Here is a 19,714-nt window from a genome sequence, read left to right as displayed (position 1 = left end):
CACTAACACAATATACATGAAGAGTGCTTGCCTACCACGTCAACTAGGCCAAATCCATATGTCAAACTTTAGTTGGCCACACAACCCAACTTTTTTTAAGCAATGGTCTATATCGCAGCACCACATTTCCTGATTGGTGAGAATCCAGCTTTTAGCCCTTTTAAAGAGGAAGTAAACCCTGATGGGTTTACTTCCTCTTTCATTCCCTGCAAAGGTAAAGCATAATGGACTACTATGCATCATCAAAAATAGATGGAGCTTATGATCATAGAAAATAATTATTGCACACATTATGGCGATTATTGATCACATCTATGCAAGTGTGTGTGTGTGTGTGTATATATATATATATATATATATATATATATATATATATATATATATATATATATATATATATATATATTATATTTTTATTATTATTTATTTAAATTTTTTTTTTTCAGGCCAAACGCATATTGATCCAAAAGAATCGATTAAGGCTACCCTGGAAAGTACATTAAAATACTTAGCAGAAATGTTACTCCCCAATCTCTATAGTTGTTATTCAAGAGCACATTTACAGGACCTACCCAAAGGTTTTTCAGGCGCAATGCAGGCAATTTCAGGTAAACCATCAATCTATGTGCAGTTCATTTCCTTCTAAATTGATATTCGGGCAAATTTTTAGTTTTTTGTTTTTTTGGGGGAAATTTGGATGTATCCGAGTTTCCGAATTACAATAGTAATGCATTTAAGCAAATCCAAACATAAGAAAAAGGAAAATCCGACGGAATTTGCATTTTTAAAAAGAATACAATAAAAAATAAAAGAACAGAATTCAAAAGACAATAAAATAGAATAGAAAGAATATAACCGTTATTCAAATAGAATCAATTTGAATGGAATAGAAAAAAATAATAGAATAGAAAAAATACAGAATAGAATGTAACCATCATTCAAATTTCAAATGCAATTCAAATGGGATTTGATTCAAATGCAATTCGGTAAATTCAAATAGATTTGAATACGAAAAACAATGTCACATGTCTAGTGTCATGTAATAACTGGGGGGTGGAACCCTGGCATTTAGCTACAGGTGGAGGGCACAGGTGTTTTGTGAAGCCCTGCTGCCAGCAGTTTGTCAAACTCTTACAGATGATGGGGCAGTATGAACCCAGGGGGGATAAATGCCTGGAATACAAGAGGTCTGAGTAGCTTGAAAAAGTCTAGACTTGTTTTGAAATGTTGCTGTGTGGAAAAGCAGTTTGGTTTGTACTGCCATGCAGAGACGGTCCGCCAGATACGCTCACTACGCAAGCTGAATAGGGCTCCGCCGGTTTGGGGGGCCCTGATAGTTGGATTGGCTCTGCTCAGGGCCGGACTGGCTGCCCCTGGGGCCGCCGCCGCTGTGAGGGCAGCGGCGCCAGAAAAAGTATGGCTGCAGGGCCGGGTCGACGTGCAACTGCACAGACACCAGCGCTGTTCCGAAGTTTGCCGTGCTCAGAAAGAGCCTGTACACGCTCTGCAATCTTTGGAAAGGCGGGCGCATGCGCAGTGGCACGATGGCGCAGAGAAGTGCCATTTTTAAAAGTAAAGCAGTAGCACTCAGTCTGGTGTGTGCTGTGCCTCTTCCTATATCCCCCCTGCAGCCTCTGACCTCCCATCCCCCCCGCAGCCTCTGACCTCCCCCCCGCAGCCTCTGACCTCCCCCCGCAGCCTCTGACCTCCTGTCCCCCCCCGCCTCTGACCTCCTGTCCCCCCCGCAGCCTCTGACCTCCTGTCCCCCCCCGCAGCCTCTGACCTCCTGTCTCCCCCCCCCCGCAGCCTCTGACCTCCTGCCCCCCCCACCCGCATCCTCTGACCTCCTGTCACCCCCCCGCAGCCTCTGACCTCCTGTCACCCCCCCGCAGCCTCTGACCTCCTGTCCCCCCCCCCGCAGCCTCTGACCTCCTGTCCCCCCCCGCAGCCTCTGACCTCCTGTCCCCCCCCTGCAGGCTCTGACCTCCTGTCCCCCCCGCAGCCTCTGACCTCCTGTCCCCGCCCTAGCCTCTGACCTCCTGCCCCCCCCCCCCCCCCGCAGCCTCTGACCTCCGGTAAACATTTAGGGGATATTTAAAAGTACATATAGGTAAGCCTTATTATTGGCTTACCAATAGGTAAAAGTCAGAGGTGGGAGTTTACTCCCACTTTATGGTTGCTCCAAGCTGGCAAAAAGTCTCATCCTTGAACCAGGCATTAAATAAGACGGAAGAATCTCTGCTCTCTATGTGGAAGCGGTGATCTCTCACTGGCATGGCATACTGCCAGAGGTCAGTTTTTTCTACTCAAGCTGTGGTTGTTTTCTAAAGAAAAATAACTGAGAGATTTTGCTCACCTTGTTTTGGCAGACACACAGCTCTTCACTCTGCAGCACCACCAAAGAACAGGGAGCAAAGAAAACCATTTTATGTGTGCCTTTCTAAGCACAAGGCACCACTAGCCAAAATGCTGAAACTAGATAGGCATGCAGCCCAACACGTAAACTTGCCTAACCAATTGGCAACTGCAATACGTGTGTATGTATATATATATATATATATATATATATATATATATGTGTGTGTGTGTATATATATATATATATATATATATATATGTGTGTGTGTGTGTGTGTGTGTGTATATATATATATATATATATATATATATATTTATTTTGCAGTTTGCCAGTGGTATACCAGGGTTATGGCTGAAGTGATTTTTAAATTTTATTTTTATTTTTTCCTTGAAAGTGATCCGAGTGGCTCATTAGCCACTGGATTGCTTTCCAAAGCAGTGGGAGGGGATGTTATTCCCCCCGCCCACCGGTGTCTCCTCGGGCTTACCGTTTTTCACCGGCTTGCCCGAGACATGATCCGACGGTGCCGCCGGCTGGTTACAGAGGCAGTGAGATTAGACTGTCTCTGCTTCTATGGCCTTGGAGGACCAAAGCAACATCATGTCACTTCCAGTCCAGGGTGGAGATAAACAATTTTTTAAAATCTTTTTTTGCTTCTAAAGGTATTTTGACCCCATCCATCAATCAATCAAGAGGACCTGTCATCCTTTTTTCGATGACAAGGGATTGCAAGGGAAATAAAAGTGCTAAAAAAAAAAAAATGAAAGGGACTGTAATTTGTCGCCATTCCACAAACATGCGTAATTTTAAAGCATGATATTTTGGGTATCTATTTACTCAGAGTAACATCATCTTTCATATTATATAAAAAAAATTGGGGTATTTATATTGTGTGTGGTTTGTTTTTGTTTTTTTTGTTTTTGTTTTCATTAAAATAGATATTTTTTTTCCCAAAAAAGGTGCGTTTTAAAAACATCTGGTCAAATACCAAGTGACATAAAAAATTTCAACGATTGCCATTTTATTCCATAGGGTCTCTGCTATTATTTTTTTAATATATATATATATATATGACAAAAAGTGACTTCTGCACGAAAAGTGTTTTAATGAAAAATATCAAAACATCCAAAGTGTATAGGCCATCACAGTAACAGTTTTGGGCTAATATAGATCGCGCCCTTCTTCAAAACATGGTGCCTACATCATCAGTTTTCGGTAGCATCTATGTTTGTGAGCAACTATTTTCAAGGCTGAAGCATACGAAGGGCAAAATTAAAACCAAAATATCTGATGAGCACCTTAAGAATTCATTGAGAATTGCTACTCCATCCAACCAACCAGATATTGATGCATTACAGTTTATCAAAAAAAAGTACTCGGGTACATTATAGCGGTGATCTTTAACTTGTGATCTGCCTGACCATTTCTGCTCATCAACTATCCTTATTGTCTGTTTGACCCAAGACCATTCCTCTTCTTCCAATGTGCCAGGGAAGGTCAAACGGTTGGACACTTCACTAGAGGGAGGATATACAAAGCTCTATATGTAATACAAAACTTGAAAGATGAAACCGATTAGGGTAAAATTTGAACATTGCACTAAAAAAATCACTTGACATTAAACACTACAACAATGACCCAAAATAAATTCTGTCTGAAAATACATTTTTACTTTACTTTCCTTGTTAATAAAGTAGCTGACGTGATGAAATAAAAAGATTATAATTTTTCTTTTATATATATATATTTCATTTTTCAGGAGCAACAACGTGAAGGGAAAATTAAAAGAGTAATTCAGGCACAAGGTACTTGTGAAGCAGATCGGGAGTTATTAAAGTTGAGAATGGTTCATAAAGTTTTTTTTTTTTTTTGAAAGGTGTTTATTTTGGTTTTACAGCAAAAAGTACAATGGAAACTGACTTGCATTACAGGTACGTAAGGTGCTAATGACTATACCAAGTCATATAGCCATTAATGTACAACGGGCTGGTAGTCCGTGATGGAACAGAAAGATCCCAACAACATTCATACAGACACACATTCAAACCCACACCACACACAACCCCATATCAATGACAGATTTTCAAGGTCCCCCTATGCAACAGAAAGTTCCACACAGAACCATCCCTGGTTAGTGAGTAGGCAACCTTCAGACTGAGTTACATTAGTGGATGACTCAGTAAAACACATGGCCAAGTATTATTCTCCACAATTTTTTTTTTATTGTGCATTAAAAAAATAAAATTAGACATACTATCTGCCAATAGAACTTACAGCAGAGTTCCACCCAAAAATGGAACTTCCGCTTTAAGCACATTTGGCATGTCATTTTTTTGTTGGGGAGTGGGGGCTTCGTTAGGAGGAGGACTTCCTATCCCACTTCCTCCTTCCGTCCAGGGACCGCCAAGGTGACTCCTCCTTTCGCCTTAGGAGGCCCCTCCCTCTAGGCAATCTCCTGGGACACGTGACAGGTCCCAGGAGATCACCTGTCCACTCAGGGAGTGCAGTGCGACTCACGCTTGCGTCGTGCATGCCCAGCCGTGAAGCCGAAAGCTGTTACGGCCGGGTGCCCAGAGTAGCAATGGAGGCACTGGCAGAGAGGAGGGGGAGAGGGGCGACGCTACGTTCGGCCGCATCGCTGGACCGTGGAACAGGTAAGTGTCTGTTTATTAAAAGTCAGCAACTACAGTTTTTTTGTACCTGCTGACTTTTAATAAACATAAAAAGCCTGGAACTCTGCTTTAACCTAAGTGCATTCTATGCATCCGAAAATATACCAAATCAAATCATTATTCAACCCAAAAAAATGTCAAACCAATAATTCCAAGGCCAATAATAAACACGTTATCTCCTCCAATTCCGCAACATGTCTGGTTGACGAATGACCATTCAGAAACAAACTGAAAAGCACGAAATGAAAAGCGTGAACCGAAAACCGTTAAATGAAAAATGCCATAAGAAAAACGCAAATCAACACTCATCCAACATCTGCTAACATGAAATTAGCGGAAGGAGCCCAAAGGGTGGCGCTAAAGAGCTGAAAAACCATGTAGTACGTCTAGTACCCCACTATGTTCCGAATTGTTGGCCAACAGTTGTGTGACCGTGTGTATGCAAGACAAGTTTGAGCCAACACACTTCGAAAACAAAATTGCATGGTTTTGTTGGCGGAAAGTCCGATCATGTGTACGAGGCATTCGAGCAAGAATCTTTGCTAGTATTTTTCCGTCATTGTTTAGGAGAGATATGGAACAATAGGACCCACATTGCAAACTATCCTTACCAGGTTTGGTTATGACAATGAGTGCTTAATTCATAGTTAGGAAGTTTCTCTGCTTAAAGCGGAGGTCCACACAAAAATGGAACTTCCGCTTTTCAGAACCCTTCCCCCCCTCCAGTGTCACATTTGGCACCTTTCAGGGGGGAGGGGGTGTAGCTACCTGTATAATACAGGTATTTGCACCCACTTCCGGGCATAGATCACCGCGGTGGTCGGTGACCTACGCCACTTCCCACCCCCCCCCCCGCTGGGAGACACACGGGTCCCAGAGACGGCAGGGACCATTCAGATTGCGCTGTGCGACGCAGTAGGGAACCAGGAAGTGAAGTCACTTCCCAATTCCCTTACCAAAGATGGCAGCAGCAGCATCCGAGGACCGAGGGTCTGTTCGGCCTCGGATGCCGACATTGCGGGCGCCCTGGACAGGCAAGTGTCCTTATTTTAAAAGTCAGCAGCTGCAGTATTTGTAGCTGCTGACTAAAAAAAAAAAAAAAAAAACTGGGTAGGCCTCTGCTTTAAGAGAGTCCTGGAATGTCTTAAGGAGCCTAGGAGCCAGGTCTTCTGTGTGCCTGGTACCATTCTGAGGGGAGGCCATCTAGGCCCGAAGTTTTACTGGTTGGTAAGAGGTGTATGGCTGTAGTTACTTCCTCCAACGTGATAGGTTTATCTAAGGGAAGTTGCTGGGGGTTACTAAGTGCTGGAAAGTCAAGTGATTCAAAGAAACCCATAAAGGCTTGCTCTAAAGGTAAAGTTGTATCCTCATAGAGCCTGCTATAGAATTCTGCAAAGGTGTGGTTGATGGTCAATGCGTCAGAGGTAGCTGACCCATCCGGGAGTTTCAGAAATCAAACTGTCCTGAAAGTCTGTGTGGGCAAGATATGCAAGAAGCCTACTGTTTTTTTCCCCCATGCTCATGAATATGAGCAGAGAGATATAATTGTTGCTTCCTAGTCAAATCTACAATATGAAACTATTGTAGGACCAGCAATTGGCCACGTCATTCAAAATGGAATCTGAATGAAACAAGGGTCTGTGGTCCAAAGTCAAACCCACCTCTATTATGGAGTGATCAGACACCGTCTGCGAAAGATATGCTATGGACTGGACACACGGCAAGAGGTCACCCGTGGTCAGTGCATAGTCTATTCTGGAGAGGGCAGCATAAGACCTGTAATGGCAGGGGAACACCTTGTCTGGGATACTTCCAGCACCATAAATCTACAAATCTATAGGTATTGCACCCCACACAAAACAATTTAGATTGTAAAGGCTTGAATCTAATTTAGGCTGCAACACAGTTAAAATCCCCAAGATGAGCATAGGACAGTTAGGCAATGTACAATAAATTCAGAGAACACTGTAGCCATGACCAGAAGGGGAAGGTATACTGTGACCAACAGGAGGGGAATTAAATATATAGTCCCAAGTAAGATAATATACTGCCCCTTTAGGGTCCATAATAACTTGGTGACATGAAAATAGTAACCCTTTACGAATTAGAATTGCAACCCCACGGGCCTATTTAGAATAGGTAAGAGTGGTAGTTATGGGCCACCCAATGTTTTTTCAGAGCCAAAATCTTAGAACCTATGAGATGAGTCTCCTGGAGACACAGGATGTGCGGTTTATATTGCTTCAGGGCCTTGAAGACAGATGCTCTTTTAAATTTAGAATTCAGTCTGCGGACATTCCACAAACAAATATTTACCTTAGACATAGTGTAGACATTAAAACCTCCAGAGCAGGAGGGACTTCCACGCATACAACATACACACAACAGCAAAATGATGTACAATAGCATAATCATTATCCAAAAAGGGTAGCATTACCCCTGCCCAGCTCCAAAAAAGGGGAGTGGGCTTATACCCCTAACTTGTAATATGCATGGGGTGCATGGCCAGAAACAGAAAGCAAAGAATTTCAGAAAAACCAAATGGTCAGTGTTCAACTAAAAATCAGGGGAAGTTAGAGTAACTCGTCCCATGGCAGCTTGAGCCAGTTACTCTCCAGCAGGAGATGTGTATGGTCGACCAAACTTTCGTTTAACAAATCTTCAGTAGTGGATAACAAAAGCATAAGGGGACAAGGGTGGGGGGGGGGGGGGGGGGAAGATGATTCAGCTTTTCCAACTTAATGTGCGGACATCCATCAGGTAGGTGGGTGTGGTAGTGATTCCCACCAAGATAGGACATCTTGCAGGGAGTGGAAGAATCAAACCCTCCCTTGGTGGGTAACCCGGAGGGCAGCAGGGAAGAGCATGGAGTATTGTATATCCCACTCGCAGAGTTTCTGCTTGACACGCCTATAATTGGCTCTTTGGTTGTGGACTGTCACAGAGTAGTCGGGAAACAGGAACACCACAGCGTTGTTGATCCGGAGACATCCCTTCTTCCTGGCTGCCCCCAAAATGGAGTTGCGATCCCTGTAATTAGGGAGATGAATCACCATTGTACGTGGAGGGTGTCTCTCAGGGAGGGGATGCTCAGGGACTCGGTGGGCCCTCTCAATCACGAAATGGGGAGAATTGATTGAGGCCAAATTCTTGTTCAAGCCAACTTTCAAGGAAGGCTACAGGGTCAGATCATACCAACCAGACGCAGGTTATTCCTGCTGAGACGGTTCTCGCGGTCATCCATAGATCAGACCAACCAGATGCAGGTTATTCCTGCTGAGACGGTTCTCGCAGTCATCCATCTTTAGCTTCTAGGGTTGCAATCTTGCATTTGGGCAGGATGGGGTTAATGGTGTCCTCTAAGTCACTAATCCGTTTTTCAGTCTCAGTGACCCGGACACACTTCTGTGTGGTTTACCTCAATGATACCGAGGACCTCCAACAGTGTAGGCCCCTTGCCGTCATCCGTGACATCCTCTTCTGGGGTCGCTTTCAGGGACACGTCCAAGGGGTCTGGGAAGGTGGCGGGAAGGCATCCTGGCTGTCCCCAAAGAGATCAAGAGTGGAGGCTAGCCACCAAAACGCCACTCTAGGATGCAGAAAACTTTCCTAACTGGGAAGACTTGAATTAGAGACGATTTTCATCTATGGTTGATCAGGATGCTGCAGAATAGTAGGAGATACCAGAGCTGCACAGAAACACATCTGATCACCTCCCACGCTAGGCCACGCCCCATGGTTTATAAAGTTTAATCACTGGCTATTAGCATATTTTCACGGACATCACCCACATGTAAAACATCAAACTATGTGTGTTATGGAGCATTGGCATCCATTCCTAATGTCATTCCAATGCCGATATAGAGTAAGCAGGTACACTCGCACTACTACACACCAATGTAAATGCTCAAATTTATTGTCGCACACTTTTGCCAAAAATGATTCAGGCCATATTTTTTTTTTTTACTTGCTTTTGCGGCTTTTTTTTTTATTAGCCACCGCAATACCGCTGTACATATACAGTATCTCACAAAAGTGAGTACACCCCTCACATTTTTGTAAATATTTAATTCCATCTTTTCATGTGACAATACTGAAGAAATTACACTTTACATTGTAGCAAAGTAGTGAGTGTAAAGCTTGTATAACAGTGTAAATTTGCTGTCCCCTCAAAATAACTCAACACACAGCCATTAATGTCTAAACCGCTGGCAACAAAAGTGAGTACACCCCTAAGTGAAAATGTCCAAATTGGGCCCAAAGTGTCAATATTTTGTGTGGCCACCATTATCTTCCAGCACTGCCTTAACTCTCTTGGGCGTGGCATTCACCATAGCATCACAGGTTGCCACTGGAGTGCTCTTTCACTCCTTCATGACGACATCACGGACCTGGTGGATGTTAGAGACCTTGCGCTCCTCCACCTTCTGTTTGAGGATGCCCCACAGTTGCTCAATAGGGTTTAGCTCTGCAGACATGCTTGGCCAGTCCATCACCTTTACGCTCAGCTTCTTTAGCAAGGTAGTGGTCATCTTGGAGGTGTGTTTGGGGTCGTTATCATGTTGGAATACTGCCCTGCGGCCCAGTCTCGAAAGAGAGGGGATCATGCCCTGCTTCTGTATGTCACAGTACATGTTGGCATTCATGGTTCCCTCAATTAAATGTAGCTTCCCAGTGCCGGCAGCACTCATGCAGCGCCAGACCATGACACTCCCACCACCATGCCTAATTGTAGGCAAGACACACTTGTCTTTGTACTCCTCACCTGGTTGCTGCCACACGCTTGGCACCATCTAATCCAAATACATTTATCTTGGTCTCATCAGACCACAGGACATGGTTCCAGTAATCCATGTCCTTAGTCTGCTTGTCTTCAGCAAACTGTTTGTGGGATTTCTTGTGCATCGTCTTTAGAAGAGGGGACGATGGCCATGCAGACCAATTTGATGCAGTGTGTGGCGTATGGTCTGAGCACTGACAGGCTGACCCCCCTCCACCCCTTCAACTTCTGCAGCAATGCTGGCAGCACTCATAGGTCTATTTCCCAAAGACAACCTCTGGATATGACGCTGAGCACGTACACTCAACTTTTTTGATCAACCGTGGTGAGGCCTGTTGTGAGTGGAACCTGTCCTGTTAAACCGCTGTATGGTCTTGGCCACCGTGCTACAGCTCAGTTTCAGGGTCTTGGCAATCCTATAGCCAAGCCCATCTTTATGTAGAGCAGCAATTCTTCTTTTCAGATCCTCAGAGAACCATGTTGAACTTCCAGTGACCAGCATGAGAGTGAGAGCGATGGAACCAAATTTGACACACCCGAGACCTTGTAACACTAACGAGTAACATGACACCAGGGAGGGAAAATGGCTAATTGGGCCCAATTTGGACATTTTCACTTAGCGGTGTACTCACTTTTATAGCCAGCGGTTTAGACATTAATGGCTGTGTGTTGAGTTATTTTGAGGGGACAGCAAATTTACGTTGTTATACAAGCTGTACAATCACTACTTTACATTGTAGCAAGGTGTCATTTCTTCAGTGGTGTTGCATGAAAAGATAGATTAAAAATGCCAGGGGTGTACTCACTTTTGTGAGATACTGCATGTACGGCCTAGTATTGAGCTGGCTATACTAGGATAAATAACGACAGTGAATAAAAAAAAAATCTACTTCCCGTTATAAAACATATCCAATAATAAAAATCTAATTTAGACCAAAATGTAATTTACTACATATCTTTGGTTAAAAAAAAATTCCAGTAAGTGTATATTAATTGGTTTGTGTGAAAGTTAGAGTGATTTCCAACTAAGGTGTATACATGTATATAAAAGTGTGCGGCGCTACCTTAAAATACCAAACGATATGAACAAAACAAAACAAGCAGAAGACAAAATAAATGTGCAAATAGCAAAACTCAATGCTAAAAGCACATACACCACAAATGTGTATACTGGCTAAGAAGTGTAAATCACCTATAGCAATAAAGTAAATCACAATCGCATATAATGTGCATCGATGCAGACGAAGACGATCCATGAGGTACAAAGGAGACATTGCTGGAAGTGGCAGCAGAGGAGAGTGGAGATCCAATCGATATAGAATTTGAGGTGAAATCAGAAGAAGAAGAGAGGTATGTGAGGGATGATCAGCAGTCTATGGAGGAGGATAGAATAACGGGGACATTTATAGAGGAGGACACTCCTACAGAGATCAGCACAGTACTGGCACTGGATTACCTTGTGGGATTACCCTGTGAGACTATCTTGTGAGGATTACTGAGAGAGAAGGAACCATTTCATCTATTCCCCCTACATGTGTATCTGACCCTGCGGGGTCTAGCATTAAGGTGAGAGACTGGGGGAAACGGGGGATGCACTGGTGGAGCACTGAAGGTGGTTTGTGGAACACGTCTATTTCCGAGTGAATACGGCATGTTGTTATCAGCATGTTTGGATACTGTATTTATTTATTAAGCACTGGAACATCAGCTTGAACATTTTTGGACACTTTGTTTTTTTGTTTTTTTTCTATATTTTTATCACCATTTTGCGATTTTTGCACATTGTATGTGATCTTCATTTATCACATTGTTATAGGTGATTTGCACATTTTATATTGTATTTAATTTTTATTATTTTGTAAACACTGGAACAGCAGTTTGTACATTTTCTAGGATATTTTTTTAGTATTATTTTGTGATTCTTTGCACATGTTATGCGATTCTTTGCACATTATATGCGATTGTGATTTACTTTATTGCTATAGGTGATTTACACTTCTTAGCCAGTATACACATTTGTGGTGTATGTGCTTTTAGCATTGAGTTTTGCTATTTGCACATTTATTTTGTCTTCTGCTTGTTTTGTTTTGTTCATATAGTTTGGTATTTTAAGGTAGCGCCGCACACTTTTATATACATCTTTTTAAAAAGTGTTGAGAGCATTATTTGTGTTGGCAGCTTCCTTGTGTTTTTTTTAGTTAATTAGCCATTTATTAGGAATTAGTTAATTTAGAGGGGTTGTGCGCACTAGTACTTTACTTTTTTAAGGTGTATACATATTGTTGTTTTTAGCTATAGATGCTAAACTGGTAATGGCGGTCAGTGGCGTCACTGGGGTTGTCACCTGCTGCTGTAAAACATGGTGTCACCCCCCCGGATGGGATTGGGGTGATGGCTGGAGCGGGATGGGATAAGGGTGATGGATGGAGCTGGAAGGGGATGAGATCGAGGGAACGGATGGAGATGGGATCGGGGGAGGAGGAGAATGGAGCCGGGATGGGAGCGTGGAATGGATGGAGCTGGGATGGGAGTGGGGGAATGGATGGAGCTGGGATGGGATTGGGGGAATGGATGGAGTCGGGATGGAATCGCGGAGAAGGATAGGAAGGATGGAGCCGGGATGAGATCTTTGGTTTCGGGGGTTAGAGAATATGTGCTAGGGGGTGCTTTGGGAGGGGAGAGGAATTGTGCTGGGGGGGTAAAACTTCAAATCTGCCCCCCCCCTCATCTAGCACAAGTCCTTTCTAACCCAAAACAAAGCACCCCCAGCCCATAACCTCCTCTAATCACTCCTGGCAGCATAAATGTTACCTGCCAATTCCCCCCCCCCCCCCGGTGGATGCTGTGGCGTGGTGTTCCTCCTCCTCTGCACTTTCTCCTGGTCTGTGCACATGAAATGTTAGAGCCGAGGAGGAGGTGGCTAATAATCCAGTCTGCAGTGAGTGCAGCCGGCGGGGAAAGAAATTTGATTGCGGCACGTGGGAAGGTTGGATGACTCCAGGCACCCTGTCTGTCACTGCCTCACTCCCCCCCCCCCCCCCCCCCCCCCCCACACACACACACGTATGGAGCTTAGGAGATCCCAGTCGGGGAGGAGGGGGGAACTGTGACGCCCTCTCAATGCGGCGCAGATGCCAGTCTGCACCTGGTGTCACCTGGGGGTGGGACACATCCCCATAGCTAAGCCACTAATGGTGGTGATCAGCAACTTATACTGTGGGAAGCAATCTGTCACTAACAAAAACTGGCTGGGAGGGACAGTAACTCACTGACATTGACATTAATACAGTGATCAGTGATAATACTGTACTAATGACACTGGCTGAGAAAAGGTTAACATCTAGGAGCATTTAAGGGGTTAACTGTGTACCTAACAAGTGTAATGTGTGCTGCTTTTACTAACCAATCTGGCAACTTTTTCTCCCTGCTTTTCAGCAGAAAAAACAGCCAGATTACTGTTCTGTTTGTAAACACAGAACTCTGTGCTGTGATTGGACACTGGACACAGCGAATCAACAGGTTTTAGCTGAAATCAATCATAGGCTGAAACCTGCTGACAAACTCATGCTGTGTCCAGTTACAACACGGATCAACAGGGAGTATGAGCATGCACGCCCCAAACCTGGAAGTAAGCTAGCAATGTACATGTACGTTGCTGTGCCTGCACCTGCTGCCCACTTGCAGTATGTTTGTGGCAAGTGGTTAACACAGCAATAAACAAGCATGCAAAGATGCAAATATAGCCTTAACAGACCATTGGCTTGTAAACTGGTGATGAACTACGTCTTGCTATATAGGAAAGTTCTTCTGTAAAAGGAACTTCAGTCAAGTTCCTCCACCCCAAACTCGCTCATCCATGTCCTTATAGGAGGTATCAGTGATTACTTCATAGTGCCAACATCCTAAGTTAGAAGCACTAACTTTAAAGTGGTTGTAAACCCTTACAAACCACTTTGACCTACAGGTAAGCCTAGATTAAGGCTTACCTGTAGGTCCAAGAAATATCTCCTAAACCTATACAGTTTAGGAGATATTTACTTGAAGACAGCCACCGCTGTCTACAGCACGTGCGCATGCGTGGGAATGACGTAATCGCAGCGCCGGAGCAGCGAGACGAAGAAGATGGACGCTCGGAACTACAGGGGACAGCGGAGACTTCGCTGGCTCCTGTGTCAGGTAAGTGACACATAATGGACTACTATGCAATGCACAGTAGTCCATTATGCTTTACCTTTGCAGTGAATCAAAGAGGAAGTAAACTCATCAGGGTTTACTTCCTCTTTAACTGCACTTAGGTATATATATCAATCATGATGAGGTAGAAAAATTGTCTATTAGAACACATAATTAAAAAAGATAACACGGAGTGTACATTACAACAAACTGAAGGTGCTACAACTGTAATAGGATGGTGAGATAGAGGAGATCCTCTATATCGCTATCCTGCTACCGTTGTAGCACCTTCAGTTGTTTTTTAATACATTTTGTATTATCTTTTTTAATTATGTGTTCTGATAAACACTTTTTCTAACTTAATATAATTCTTATATATACCGTTAAAGTCCAAATCCAGGGGGAAGACATTTGTTTGATCCATGTCCTTTATGGACCTTGCTTTGTGCACTGGTGCACATTTATGTTGGAACAGGAAGTGGCCATCCCCAAACTGTTCCCACAAAGTTGAGATTATGAGTTACCAGTACCATGGACTGTCCAGCTGAAGTGGTAATCAACAATCCCAGATGAAGATCCAATGGGTTCAGTGGGAGGACAATATTGCATTTAGTAGAAATTAAGATAGATACTTCTTGCCAATATTTTTTGATACTAGGGCAGTCCCACCAGATATGGCGTAGGGTTCCCAATTCATTACAACCTCTCCAGCATTGTGGTGAAATCCAAGGAATAAATTACAACCAGCCTGGTTGAAGTAAAATACCACTCGTGAAAAAGCTTTTGCGGGGATTCCCAGTGGGAGATAGAATATGAAATGCGTAGGGGTTAGGTTAAAGTTTGATGCCATAGTTTAGGTGAAGGCGGAGTGTCTGTGAGTGAAGACCAGAACTTGATTGAGGGGGACGGCTGGTCGACAGGTGTGGTTAGCAAGCTGTATGCCAAGGAGATTCTTTTTGACTGATTGGATGTTAAGCATTCCCTGCAGTTTCCTGAATATTAAATTTTTGTTTATTTCTTTATGACAGTGATAATTACATATCCACCAACCTGGACAAACCCTGGGATAGAACATTTTCAGGTGATACCTGTGGACACAACATCTGAAGAATACAAAACCGTAAAAAAATATTTTCTGCAAACCTCCGGACATTCATATAATGATGTGCAGGTAGAGTATTATGTTTTTATTTTTTATGCAGGAAAAAGAGAAAATTTCACACCCCCAAATTACCTTGTTAATTGTTGTGCCAGGCTTAAAATTTGAAAGAAGGGCATGGGTAAATTATGCTTATCCTCTATAAACAATAAGACTAAAAGGCATTATCTGGCAGCTGTCCATGCATGATCTGCAAATGATTGTTCTACATGCATTTTGTTGACAATTGAGCTTTCAGGAGGAATCGCATAGCTCCCAACTGACCCTGATTTCGAGGGACTGTCCCTGATTTGGAGCAATGTCCCTCTGTTCCTCATTCCTCCTCATTTGTCCCTCATTTTGGTCTGATCTATGTAGAGGTATATAAAAAAAAGTACTTTTTATCCATCAAAAAGTGTTTTCTAGCGCCAAACCTTTCACCTGATTGCTGCATTTGTAAATTTCAAAAGCCAATATAAATGAATAGTGGTAAAAAAAAATTTTTTTGTACAATTCTCCTTTAAGGGGGCGTGGCAAGGGGTGTGTCCTATGCCTGCATGCTTTTGCTGATAGGTGTCCCTCATTCCCATCTCAAAAAGTTGGGAGGTATGGAACTGAACTCTAAAAGCTTTGCCAAAAAAAATAAAAATCTAGTCACCAGTTTTTCCTGTGGTTTCCCAGCAGCTAATATTTGCCTCATTACTGATTTACCATGCCTTGTTATGCAGTGTCTCTGCATGGAGGCAACCATCTTGGTATAGACTGTGCTTTGCTTCCTCATGTTAGAGCTTCCAGCAAGGGAGCAGAGTCAGAAGAGGCAGAGTCCTAAATGATCTTACAAAAGCAGATATATTTGTTTACCAACTTCATGCCCTGGAGGATTTTATCCCCTTCCTGACCAGAGCACTTTTTGCGATTCGACACTGCGTCGCTTTAACTGACAATTGCTTGGTCATGTGAAGTTGTACAAAATTTACGTCCCTTTTTTTCCCCCCACAAATAGAGCCCTCTTTTGGTGGTATTTGATCGCCTCTGCGGTTTTTATTTTTTGCACTATAAATATTTTTTACTTTTTGCTATAATAAAAATCCCCCAAAAATATATATATATATATAAATTGTTTTCCTTCATTTAGGCCGATATGTATTCTACATATTTTTGGTAAAAAAAAATCAGACGATCGACTCTGTACCGAGATCGTAGTTGCGGGGTGTCAGACTGACACCCCGAAACAACAATCGCCACGATGGGTGCCCCCAGGGGTGCGCAGCAGCTCAAAATCCCGTCATTTGACAATGTGCGGGCGGCAAGTGGTTAATCCATCAAATGGGGTCAGTTAGCGTTGATGAAATTGTATGTATATGGGTAGGAAGGGTAGTGCTAAATGACCCATTCTCTGAATGATCTAAAGTTGTAAAGGTTGTGCCTTAGGGTTCTGTCTTGGACAAATGCTGTTCAATTTGTTTATTAATGATATAGTGGTAGACCTAGATGGCAGATGAAGTTCAGTACTGAGAAATGCAAAGTTATGCACAAAAATAAACATGCAAAATACACATTGTGAGGGGCTTCTCTAGCCACTGCCCGCCGGCTGTCATATGACGTCCTTGACTTTGAGCGGATATATCTGAATGATGTCTGCAGCTACAAGCATCATTCAGATATCTGCTTTTTCAGCTGGCGATTCCCTACACCATAAGAATGATCATAGCCGATCTATGATCGTTTAGAGCAGGGATATGCAATTAGCGGACCTCCAGCTGTTGCAGAATTACAATTCCCATGAGGCATAGCAAGACTCTGACAGCTACAAGCATGACACCCAGAGCAAGAGGCATGATGGGACTTGTGATTTTGCAACAGCTGGAGGTCCACTAATTGCATATCCCTGGTTTAGAGGCTGGGGCAATGATATGATGTCACTCCCGGCCTCTGCATTCGAACAAACGGTGCTGACTCGTGTAGGAAGTGGGAATCGTTTTTTAAATTTTTTTTATTTCAGGCTTCCCAGCCTAGAAGTGAGATTTGGGGTCTTATTGACCCCATATCTCACTGTAAAGAGGACCAAATAGGAATGCCATATTCTTATTACAAGGGATGTTTACATTCCTTGTAATAGGAATAAAAGTGATTTAACAATAAAGAACAAAAAAATAAAATAATTTAAGCGCCCCTGTCCCCGTGTGCTCGCATGCAGAAGCGAACGCATGCGTATGTCCCGCCCACATATGAAAACTGTGTTCAAACCACACGTGTGAGGTATCGCTGCAAACGTTAAAGTGAGAGCGTTAATTCTAGCCCTAGACCTCTTTAACTCAAAACAGGTAACCAGTAAAAAATGTTAAAGCTTCACTTATGGGAATTTTTAAGTACTGAAGTTTGGCGGCATTCCATGAGCGTGTTAAATTTTGAAGGGTGACATTTTAGATATCTGTTTACTTGGCAGAACTTCATCTTTCACATTATGTAAAAAAAAAAATGGGCTAACTACACCTTTTTTTTTTTTTTCTTTTTTTTTAAGCACAAAACTGTTTTTTTTTCCCCAAAAAAATGTGGTGGTTTGACTGGCGGCCTTATCCGCATAGCCCCCTGAATGAAAGCCCGCACAAGGGAATGTGATGCAAGTGGCTTCTGGAAAAACACTGACAAGGCCGAAATCTGCACCTTGATAGTGCTTACGGCCAAATTCATTTCTAGGCCTGACTGGAGGAAAGCCAAGATCCTACTAGTGACATACTTTCTAGGATGCCATCAACTGGGTTCACACCAGGAAACATATGCCTTCCAGATTTTGTAGTAAATAAGCCTGGAGGCCGGCTTTCTGGCATTGACCAAAGGAGAAAGGACTGGCCCTGAATGCCCACGATCCCTCAGAATGTGGGTCTCAGCAGCCAAACCGTTAAACTCAGACTGTGTAAAGCAGGATGATAAATTGAACCCCGTGAGAGTAGATCTGGCCGGAGAGGGAGGATCCACGGCCTGCCTACTGCCAACTTCACGATCTCTGCGTACCAAGGTCACCTGGGCCAAGCCGGGGCTACCAAAAGAACCGACTTTGTTTCCCTCTTGACTCTTCCCAGAAATCGTGACAGGCGGGTACGGTGGGAAGGCATAAATTAGATTGTACTGATCCCAGGGAACTGTCAGAGCATCTGACCCCTGAGCAAGTGCATCTCGTCCTTGACACAAACTTGTCCAGCTTTCTGTTGAATCTGGACGCAAACAGATCTACGTCTGGAGTGCCCCACTTGTGACATATGTTCCGAAACACGTCAGGGTGCAGAGCCCATTCTCTTGGGCACAACTGCTGGCGGCTCAGAAAATCCGTCTGCCAATTTTCCACTCCTGGAATGAAGACTGCAGAAAGGCATGGAACATGCCTTTCTGCCCAAGCAAGTATGCGATTCACCTCTTTTTGTGCAACCAGACTTCTGGTGCCACCCTGGTGATTGATATAGGCCACTGCTGTGGCATTGTCGGACTGAACCCGAACAGGGAGACCCCGTAGTCTGTAAGACCAGTTTATGAGAGCCATATAAACTGCCCGGATCTCCAAAACATTTATGGGCAATAGCTTCTCGATCGCAGACCATTTCCCCTGCGAGCATGTCTCCTCCAACACTGCTCCCCAGCCTGTCAGGCTGGCATCTGTAGTTATAATCTTCCATGGAAGAGGAAGAAAAGTTTTGCCTTTCAGCAGATTCTTGGTTTGTAACCACCGAACGAGACTCTTGCGTGTCCCTGGGGATAGACACATAGGAAGATCCAAGGCCTGGGGCTTCCTGTTCCAAGCCGCAAGGATGCATCTTTGCAGAGGCCTTGAGTGGAACTGGGCGAATGGAATGGCCTCGAAGGAGGCGACCATTTTCCCTAACAGTCTCATACACAACCGAATGGGGGAAGATCTTCTGCCCAGAATTAGGCGCACCAGACCCCCTATAGCCAAGGCTTTTGGCCTTGGTAAAAACACCCCGCCCTGAGCGGTGTCAATGACCATGCCCAGATACTCCAACCTGGTAGCAGGCTGTAGGGACGACTTTTCTAGGTTTATAATCCAACCTAGGCGTTCCAGGTGTTCTAGCGTTCTGGTAACACTGTGGTTCAGGAGCGCTACTGTTTTCTCTATGAGAAGTAAATCGTCTAGATAAGCCATCACGGTTATACCCTGAGCTCTTAGGTTTGCCAAGAGAGGGTCTAGAATCCTTGTGAAGACTCGAGGAGCGAGACCGAACGGCAAGGCCACAAATTGAAAATAGCGCAGATTTACCGCGAACCTTAGATACTTTTGGTGTGCGGAAAAAATTGGCACATGAAGATATGCATCCTTGATATCTATTGATGCCTGTAATGTTCGGGGTGATTAAACTCAATTGGTAGATGCACGTTTTAGTCTACATCAGGCAGGCGGTTTATGGTTAAGGGCCTGGTAGCCCACGTTTATTATAAGAAAACAAAATATTAGTTCATCCAGTAATCCCACGCAGGGGTTTAAATTCATTCAGCACACAAATGAACATACCAAGCCACCTGGCTCTCAATTGTCAACAGTTCCTCTGCTTGCTCCCAACAGATTTGTCAACTCTTTCCAGCCCC

General features: G+C 43.7%; 1 gene segment (V, D, J or C); it reads left to right on the top strand.

The window, feature by feature from the left end:
• Positions 1 to 516: 516 nt before the first annotated feature.
• Positions 517 to 19,714, top strand: part of LOC143975541 (Ig kappa chain V-I region S107A-like) — a 32,358-nt gene continuing 13,160 nt past the window's right edge. The window contains exons 1-3 of the V gene segment in view: positions 517 to 608; positions 4,118 to 4,163; positions 15,012 to 15,154.

The sequence above is a fragment of the Lithobates pipiens genome, unplaced genomic scaffold, assembly GCF_037356315.1.
Source record: "Lithobates pipiens isolate NorthernLeopardFrog02 unplaced genomic scaffold, aLitPip1_a1.2 Scaffold_13, whole genome shotgun sequence".
In the NCBI taxonomy this organism is placed as follows: domain Eukaryota; kingdom Metazoa; phylum Chordata; class Amphibia; order Anura; family Ranidae; genus Lithobates; species Lithobates pipiens.
This window is presented reverse-complemented; position numbering and strand designations above follow the sequence as displayed.